At 43.1% G+C, this 8,854-nt stretch overlaps 1 pseudogene; it reads left to right on the top strand.

Moving 5' to 3' along the window:
• The first annotated feature begins 6,138 nt into the window (after nt 1-6,138).
• On the top strand, nt 6,139-7,865 carry LOC123129275 (methylthioribose kinase 1-like; annotated as a pseudogene).
• The last annotated feature ends 989 nt before the right edge of the window (nt 7,866-8,854 follow it).

Below are 8,854 nucleotides of genomic sequence, written 5' to 3' on the forward strand. Positions count from 1 at the left end.
GATTGCAATCCGGTCCATCTTCTAGAAGGCTCCAATAACGGGCTGAAATCTTAGGGACACTACCACTCTGGGCAAAGAGTTCACCGTCGCTCCGCCGCCTACATTTGCCGGAGAGAAGAGCAACGGACGCCGATTTATTGCCAAAATGCCTGATTGCCTAGCCTACCACATGTCTCATCATAAACCTGCCCTGAAAGAAATGGGCCACGTTTTGGCATGGCACACGTCTCAATCAAAAACAGAACATGATGCGGCACAACTAACATGACGCTCGCGAAAGTTGTTTTTTTTTCTTTTGAACAGAAGACGGGTTTAGAAGGACCAGAACCTTTCATTCATTTTGCATTTTAGTACAGCTGATTTGAGGACCTCTGGATAAAACTAAATTACAACCTAGTACAAAAACTTTACAAAAAAGTCCTTGGACAGAAGCTGTAGATTGCAATCCGGTCCATCTTCTAGAAGGCTCCAAAATCGGGCCGAAATCTTTACTACCATGGACGCTACCACTCTGGGCAAAGAGTTCACCATCACTCCGCCGCCTACACTTGCCGGAGAGAAGAGCAACAGATGCCGATTTGTTGCCAAACTGCCTGATTGTGTAGCCTACCACGTGTCTCATCATGAACCTGCCCTGAAAGAAATTGGCAACGTTTTGGCAGGGCACACGTCTCAATCAAAAACAAAACATGACATGGCACAACTAATGCGAGTTCGGCGAAAGTTGGCATTTTTTTGAAAGGAAGATGGGTCTGGAAGGACCCATACCTTCTCATTCATTTTGCATTTTAGTACAAGTCAGTTGAAGACCTCTGGATAAAATTAAATTACAACCTAGTCTAGAAAATTTACAAAAAAGTCCTTGGACAGGAGGTGTAGATTGCAATCCGGTCCATCTTCCACAAGGCTCCAACATCGGGCCGAAATCTTTACTGCCAGGGACGCTACCACTCCGAGCAAAGAGTTGTCGTCGCTCCGCCGCCTACATTTGCCGGAGAGAAGAGCAACGGATGCCGATTTATTGCCAAAATGCCTGATTGCCTAGCCTACCATGTGTCTCATCATCAGTCTGCCCTGATAGAAATTGGCCTCATTTTGGCATGGCACACGTTTTAATAAAAAAACAAAAGATGACGCAGTGCAACTAACATGAGTCGGTGAAAGTTAGCATTGTTGAGATCAATCTGTACTAGGCTACTAGCAACCGATGGTTCTGACCTCCACATATGAGGCCACAAATATATTGCCACATGCAAATGACTAGTGGTTGGGACGCCACACTGTGGTGCCGTCTAAGAGAAAGCTGGGCGGTATGGGGTGGGATTTCCTAACATAAAACTGATGATGATGATGATGATGATGATAATACTAAATCTTATCAGATAACTTTGCGGTCAAATGCAGGCTAGTTTTCTAATCTTTCAAGTTCAGAAAGGCAGCATGAACCCCGGAAGAGGCGGGAGCCTTGACGATGCCTCCTTGGTCCTAGATGAGGGAATAAACAACAAATGGGAGGCCTCCTCGTGCAGCAGCCACGTTCCGCCAACCGCTTCCCAGGACGCAGGCCATGAAGTACATCGTTGCAACAAGCCAACAACGAGGAAACCATTGGAGAAGATTGAATGCTTTCTGATCCGTAAGACATAGTCAGACTAGGGCTGTCAAATATTGCAAATTTAGAGTGGCATCATGACAACATACTAAGTAAGTAACGATAGTATATCCTTTTATCTGAAATACAAATGGATGATTTGAAGTCGTCAAGTTGACGGATGCGCTGAAAGAGGTGATCGTTCATCTGGTTCTCTGATTTATTCGTTTGTACAAAGATATGTCTTCCGGTACCTTTTATTAATCGGAATAAAGGTATCCTGTGAATACATTTGTGACATGGGCCGAATGCCACGCCAATGTCCGCTGCAGCTGTCCGCTGTGAACGCGCGGGAACTGGAGCCGGTGCATGAGATGCTCCACTCCGTCCACCTCTCCCCCGGACCCGATCGCCGGATCATGGCCTGGGGCCCAGATACACGGTTCTCCTTGCGTGTGGTGTACCGAGTGCTCTCTTTACAGAGCTGCACTGACCGCACCTCCTCCGAGATTTGGGCCTCCCGCCTCCCCTCAAAGATCAACGTGTTCGCGCATCTTCTCACCATTGGTCGCCTGAGCATGCGGGTGAACCTCAACGTCAAGAGGTGCTCCCCACCCCGCCATGCGAGTCCTCCGGCGGCAACGAGACCACCGACCACCTTTTCATCACATGTACGCGTGCTGCCGAGATCTTGGACTCCCTACGCTCTGTTAGTGAGGCTGCCCCTCCGGGCCTGTCTCCAGCTCGTGTTGGAGGGACAGGCTGTTTGTTCTCTCCTGCGAGCGCTGTTCTTCAGAAGGCGTCCGACGACCTTCTTATCTGGTGTAGGCGTTTTTGTGACCATGGGCGCGGGCAGCTGATGATCATCTGCACCTTGCTCCTTGCTTTTGCTTAGCATAGACAGTTTTTTCTCTCCTCTCCTCCCGACTTTGTTGTGTGTCTTACCTTGTTGTTTTATCATTTCCATGAAAACATTGTATGACAGCCGAATCCTTCGAGTAATATAACAACCGGTGGGGATTTCCCCCGTCATTCTCGAAAAAAACCCTAAAGAAAATGAGCTACAACTTTAGTGAGGATGCCACTGTTTCTCCATGGATTTTTCTTCCTAATTTGCACCTTTGTAACGAACCTCTTGTTTTGCTGTTTCAAATTAGGGCGAAACAGACTTTTAACTTTTTTATGCTAAACATACACCAAGTGATAATAGAAGTTAAGATCAGTGGAAACAGATTAATTTGCAGTGAGTATGTTGAGCAGCAACGCCCTCGCATTCAAGAGCGTGCGGTGCACTTGCTCATAGCTGTCCGCCGCCGCCACGACGCACTCCTCCAGGCTCCCCAGCCGCTCCATGGCCTTCAAGGGAGATGCAGCAGTCGTAGAGGTCAATTCTCGCAGTGCAGAGGAGGAGGAAGAGGAGGCAAGCGCCGCAAAGATGGCGGCAGATGCAGCAGCCGCAGAGCACGTCACGTACTCGACGGCCTCAGCTAGCGCGGCCTTGCCGGAAGGGGAGGAAGAACGGTGCGAGAAGGTGCGCAATGTGGAGGCAGGGCCGGAGAGATTGTGGTCGGAGCAGCGGCGCGCGGCGTCACGGTGGCGAAGGGCGTCCTGCATCTCGGCGAGAAGCTGCTTTAGGGACCGGAGCACCTCAAAGAAGCACGCCCAATGTGTCACACGCCAAGGGCATGCCCCACCCTGAGGGCCAGTGTGGTCGTGTCCTATTGTGTAGCCTATTATGTGTCTTGTCGTCCGTTCGAAAGAAATTCATCACGTCGTAATCCAGAACAAAAGGGTGACGCAACGGGACGGACGTGACGTCGGTGAAAGTCGACATCATAGCTTTGCTCGACCATCTAGCCATTCACGTCTCGTCGATGCCTTGGACACATTCCTGTCTGCAAAAGATGAGCTCACATATATAACAGACATCACAAAATCAATAAAAAGGTGCGTACACATGGTAAGTCCAACTCCAACTCGTCATCCCAAACGGACATCTGTTTTGATCGAATTTTGTTTGTTTGGGTGGGGCTAAAATGGCGTTCGGCCTTTTATGTGGATCTGGTGCCAGTGCGCCCAACGCGGCCGAGGCATTGGGTCCGCCCGGCCGGCCGGCGGCCAAATGTAGACAATTTATTTAACTAAAAAGAAACACTGCATATAGTTTATAACATAATAAATCACATGGTATCATAATAATAAATAGTTTCACAACCGAATAAAAATCATAAAGTTTACAATCAAATTTGAATTGTCTCAAATACATCCAATGAAATGGAATCGATACATTATTGTTTGCCAATGTGATTTCACATGTGCTCGACCAAGTCATTTTTGATTGTATATGACTTTGCTAATCACGCATTTCATGATGAAACTCGTGAACTGTTCAAATGTTGCCGATTCTTGGTTCTTAGGCACAATATTTTCTACCTAAAATTCAAACCCTTGGTCGTACATGTTCTTATCACGTTCATCCTCCACGATTGTGTTGTGCATCATCACACAAGTAGTCATCACCCCCAAAGCTTCTCGGTGCTCCATGTCAGTGCAGCGTGTAGAACGATAAGCACATCAAGAGCACGCTCCATGTCCTCCCTAGCACTCTCTTGTTATAGGGCAAATCTTTGTTTCTTCTCTCCTTCCGGATTGGATATTGCCTTCATAAGAGTTGACCACTGAGGATAAATACCATCAGCTAGGTAGTATCCTTGTTGTACTGGTGGCCAATGATCTTAAAGTTGACCTCTAGGCAGTGGCCTTCTGCAAGCCTTGCGAACACCGGATAACATTGAAGCATGTTGATATCATTGTGAGAACCAGTCATGCCGAAAAAAGAGTGCCATATCCAAAGATCTTGTGAACAATCAGATTTCTGGGTTACAATTGATATGACTCGTTACTGGGTTATAATTATGAACAATCAGATTCATATCTACCATATTTATATGGAGTGCAGATGCTAATTATACCACAAATCTTCATGTTTGAACAATAGCGTAGGACACATGTTATGTTTATGTGCATTTTTCCATGTGCCTGTAGGATACAGCCCAATCAGCTCATGGTGAATATATTTGGGTGGTCGTTCGCGCAGTCAACAAACATAAGTATTAGCCTAAATATAGATGAATGTACTGGCTTGTTTGACCGAGGTCAGCAGCCTAGCTTGCATAACCATTTATTTTTGTATCAATTTACTTTTTATTGATCCAACCAATATTTTGTAAGATTTTTCGCTGAAAAAGTTGATGACTCGTATGGGAATAATGTATTTTATACTACTTGCCTTGGCGCTGGTTGTACTTTAGATGCTTTATAAAATAATGTTCTATGAAAAGGAATTTGCATTTTTTTGTCGGATTGTTATAATTTAAAATTCAAACATCAATCAATATTATCCCAGGCAATCTTTTCATAGTTTGTCGTGTCATCTCATGTCCATGTTCTATTCAGCTTTTGTTTGCGAAACTGAAATTAATCCCACTTATTTTTTCAGTGGACAACCAAAGTGACTTATTTGATAATGATATAATTTATTGCTTCTTGATATGGCCGCAACAGTTTTTTTTGTGACAAACACAATAATTTATTTGTGCAATATTCTTACTTCTGCTTATGGCACATGAGCATGACTCGAGTGATCCTTGGTTGATACAGCGATGTCGTGTCTTACCTTTTAAAAACATGTATACAACCTTTAGTTCCTCCTAGTGCCACTTTTCTCTGTCACTATCCTGGACATTAGTCAACCGATGCAGGCTCTCACTGGCCTCCGTTCTATTCATGTTGATGTGAGTTGGTCCGATGGTTTTGACCAGCGGATAAAAGTACCATACTGATGTTCTGTGGGTTGGCTTGAATACTTGAGTCTTCAAATACTGATGAGTGTTCTCAATATTGGATTCGCCAACGGTGAATTTTTAGTGCTTGTTTTTGTAATGGAACGGTGGGGTGGCCCCCGTACAGGGCCTTTTTTACTGCTTGATTTATCGTGTTTGAATTCTATTTTTTAGTGGGATCCTGTTTGGATTACAATGGACACATGACAGGATACTCCTTTTTTAATTGCACATCAGGTGAGTCCTTACGGTTTGCTTTAGTCCGTACCCTGTCTGTCTCGGTCCTTTATTTTATTTTTTTGAGCTGCAGGATGTGTCCGTCTTGAACTCTTGATCACGCACGGGACGTACATTGGTCTTTCAGGTTACTTTTTTACCTTGTGTTTTGTATGTACCAAATAATACTATCACATATGTTAATGAATCATGGCCATACAAATATCTTAACTCTCAAACGACAAATCATTACCGTTCGTTTTCTATCGCTTTAATAATATAATAAATAGATAGGATAGCTTTGATTTATAGGCTGTTTACACACATCTTGCCGAAAGGAAATTATTTTTCTTCCTTTTGATTTCCTCTACATCCTATATGGTACCTAACATATTTATGCTTTTGTACTGAACAATGCTCATGAGTTAAATCTGAATTTAGTTTCAAAATAGACTGCAATCACCAAACTACTTGTTTTGCTGTGATTGAATTGCAGTTGCTCGGTACTGTGAGAACGTGGAGATGTGCTGGCTCACGGAGCAGGTTGTATTCTCAGATCCATACATGGCTTCTAAATAAAGTTGATGGATTCGCCTCTTCTTGACGCTGAAGCGGTTCGAGAGGATGATGGGCTGAAATGGAAATTGCTGAATTGAAGTAAATGTAATCAGCTAGCTCTGAATTTGTGCAGATTGGTTGGTGATGCATATGTTGTGTTTCTTATGTGAAGTTTGGACTGCAGGTTTATTGAGAGAGCCAAGGCTCTGATTCATGGAGATTTCCATACTGGTTTCATCATGGTGACCACAGATTTCGCTCAAGTGATTGATCCAGAGTTTGCCTTCTACGCACCAATGGGTTACGACATTGGGCCTTCTTGGGGAACCTGATTAATGGCATACTTTGCACAAGATGGGCATGCTAATAAAAAAATTGATCATAAAGTATGTACAGCAACTCTATGTTAACATTGTCTTGCTGGCACCCAGTTTTACTCGTACATGCATTTTGCGGTAGTACTTTTATGTTAACTAATTTGTTTCTTTAATGCATGTATGTGATTACCTTGTCAACCATTTACTATTTATTTAGAAATTCCTAATATAAATATTTGGAATATGGCTTTCTTATTTAGGAATGAATATGGTTTTTGTAAAGAAGGCATATACCCAGCTTAAATACGATGGTCCTCTCTACTAGTGGCGAATCTAGCACGGAAATGAAGGGTAGGCTCAAAGCAAGTTCCTAGGTCTAATTAGCAATGCATTGCAACTATTGGATGTAAAACACCTCGGTATAATTGGCAAGTAGTATATTTAGTTGAAATAGGAATTTTGGAGGGTAGGCTTCAGCCTACTGAAGCCCCCCTAGTAGAATCGCCACTGCTCTCTACTACTAGAATGAATAACTGATGTCGTACGATATGTAGAGGAGGGTGGTTGCCGAAAGAGTTTATCACCTAAAAAGATTGTCGTGTTTGGAATGACTTGCCTTATTAGAAGTCCATAAGAATCTCAGGTATCTTCAGTATTACGTCATGGCTGTTGCAGAAGTGTTAGTTCTTTCCTGTTGCCCCATTTATAAAATAAGCGATTTGACTGCCCACCTTTTGCAGGCTTATAAGTAATGTATATTGAAGAACATAGAAGAATCGCGGGATTTGTTCCATCAGAAATTTTTGGGACTCTGAAATAAACTCAAATATGGGAATGGGGAGGCATACCTGCCTGCCATATACAAAAACCCAAAGCTTTGGAGTGTTGTGCAGAAGAACTACATGACATGGTGCACTTCTATGTCGGTGCTCCGCATAGAGGAGCACACCATCAAGAAGGCCCAAAAGGGAAACACCGTCGGCCACAGCTCTGGTGGGGGGTGCGTTATTATTTGTACACCTGCACACTAGCTTGGTATTTGCCTACTGGTTAGGTGGGAATTGTACTAAATCTCTCTTGGTGCTAGATGTTTGATACCTTGCGTCTTCAAATAAAACTAATATGTCATGCTAGAATCTATGTGTTGTTTCTTAGGATTCATGGGAGTATTTGGGGTTTAACTAGATTCCCATATGTTGTATAAAATTGTTGATCAAATCTTGGTACTCTCTTCCTTCTATCGGGTAATGTCATGAAAATAGGAATTGATAACTCAATGTGTTTTGCAGGACACAGCTGTGGCTACGAGAAGGGGACATGTTGAAGCAGCCTCATTGGTAGCTGCTTCGCCGCGCTCCTCGGCGTCGAGAAGACGTCGCTCCCGAGTCATCTCTGTACCACCTCCAGGTATACCAGACGCTTCTACTAGTCTCCCTACCCCTTCCTCCATGATCAATTGTTCACCAGGTTGCCCCATGGGAGAACTAAAACCATTACTTTGTTCAATTCTGTGTGCAATAATAGTTTGATTCGTTTTACAAATGGACATTTGTGTTCTAAGAGCATAGCCTACCAACAGGTTCATTTCATCCTTCCTGCTTATTGGGTACCTCTGCTTTTAGAAACAAACCAAACCCATTATGTCTACTAAATTAACTATATATATTTGTTCTCTTCCAAGAAAATGCATAAGAGGAATTGGCTGGTTCTTATATTTGCACAGCTACACTAACATTGTCACAGAGCAAGCACAAAAGTCTAAACTTAATGATTCCATTTAGTTTTTGGTCTTCAGATTGGCAGTAAGTGCTTGGAATTGAGTCCGAGGACAAGTATCGTCACGCAATACAAAGTTTAGTTTTTTAAACAGTACGAATATATGATTCATTTTTTCCTTTTGACAGGTCAAATACATAATTCTACCCAGCTTTATGTAAATAGACAATTGGTGACTTATAGATCTACTATACCTTCATTGCAGGTGTGACTGATTAACAGACAAAATCATGGCCATTGGTCAGGTCAGCTGGTGATTACGACTTTCCTCTTTTGTAACAAGATGATTCTGCATCAATGTGCCAGTGAGACTTTACCATACCCATTCTGTCAGTAGAGCATTCTCTTACGAAATAGTTTTATTTGTTCTGGTTGAGACATACTAAAGGTTGTGTACCTATGAAAAGAAAAGACACCTCCAAGTTTTGTATGTAGTACTTGGTGTATGTCTCAAGTGCAGTTTATAATGCTCTTACTCTTAGTACTTGCTCTCGCATATTTTATGCTCTTAAAACTGATTTAGTGTCAAGTGATTAGTTTTTGTAGTCTCATGA

This window comes from Triticum aestivum, chromosome 6A (assembly GCF_018294505.1).
Source record: "Triticum aestivum cultivar Chinese Spring chromosome 6A, IWGSC CS RefSeq v2.1, whole genome shotgun sequence".
Taxonomy (NCBI): domain Eukaryota; kingdom Viridiplantae; phylum Streptophyta; class Magnoliopsida; order Poales; family Poaceae; genus Triticum; species Triticum aestivum.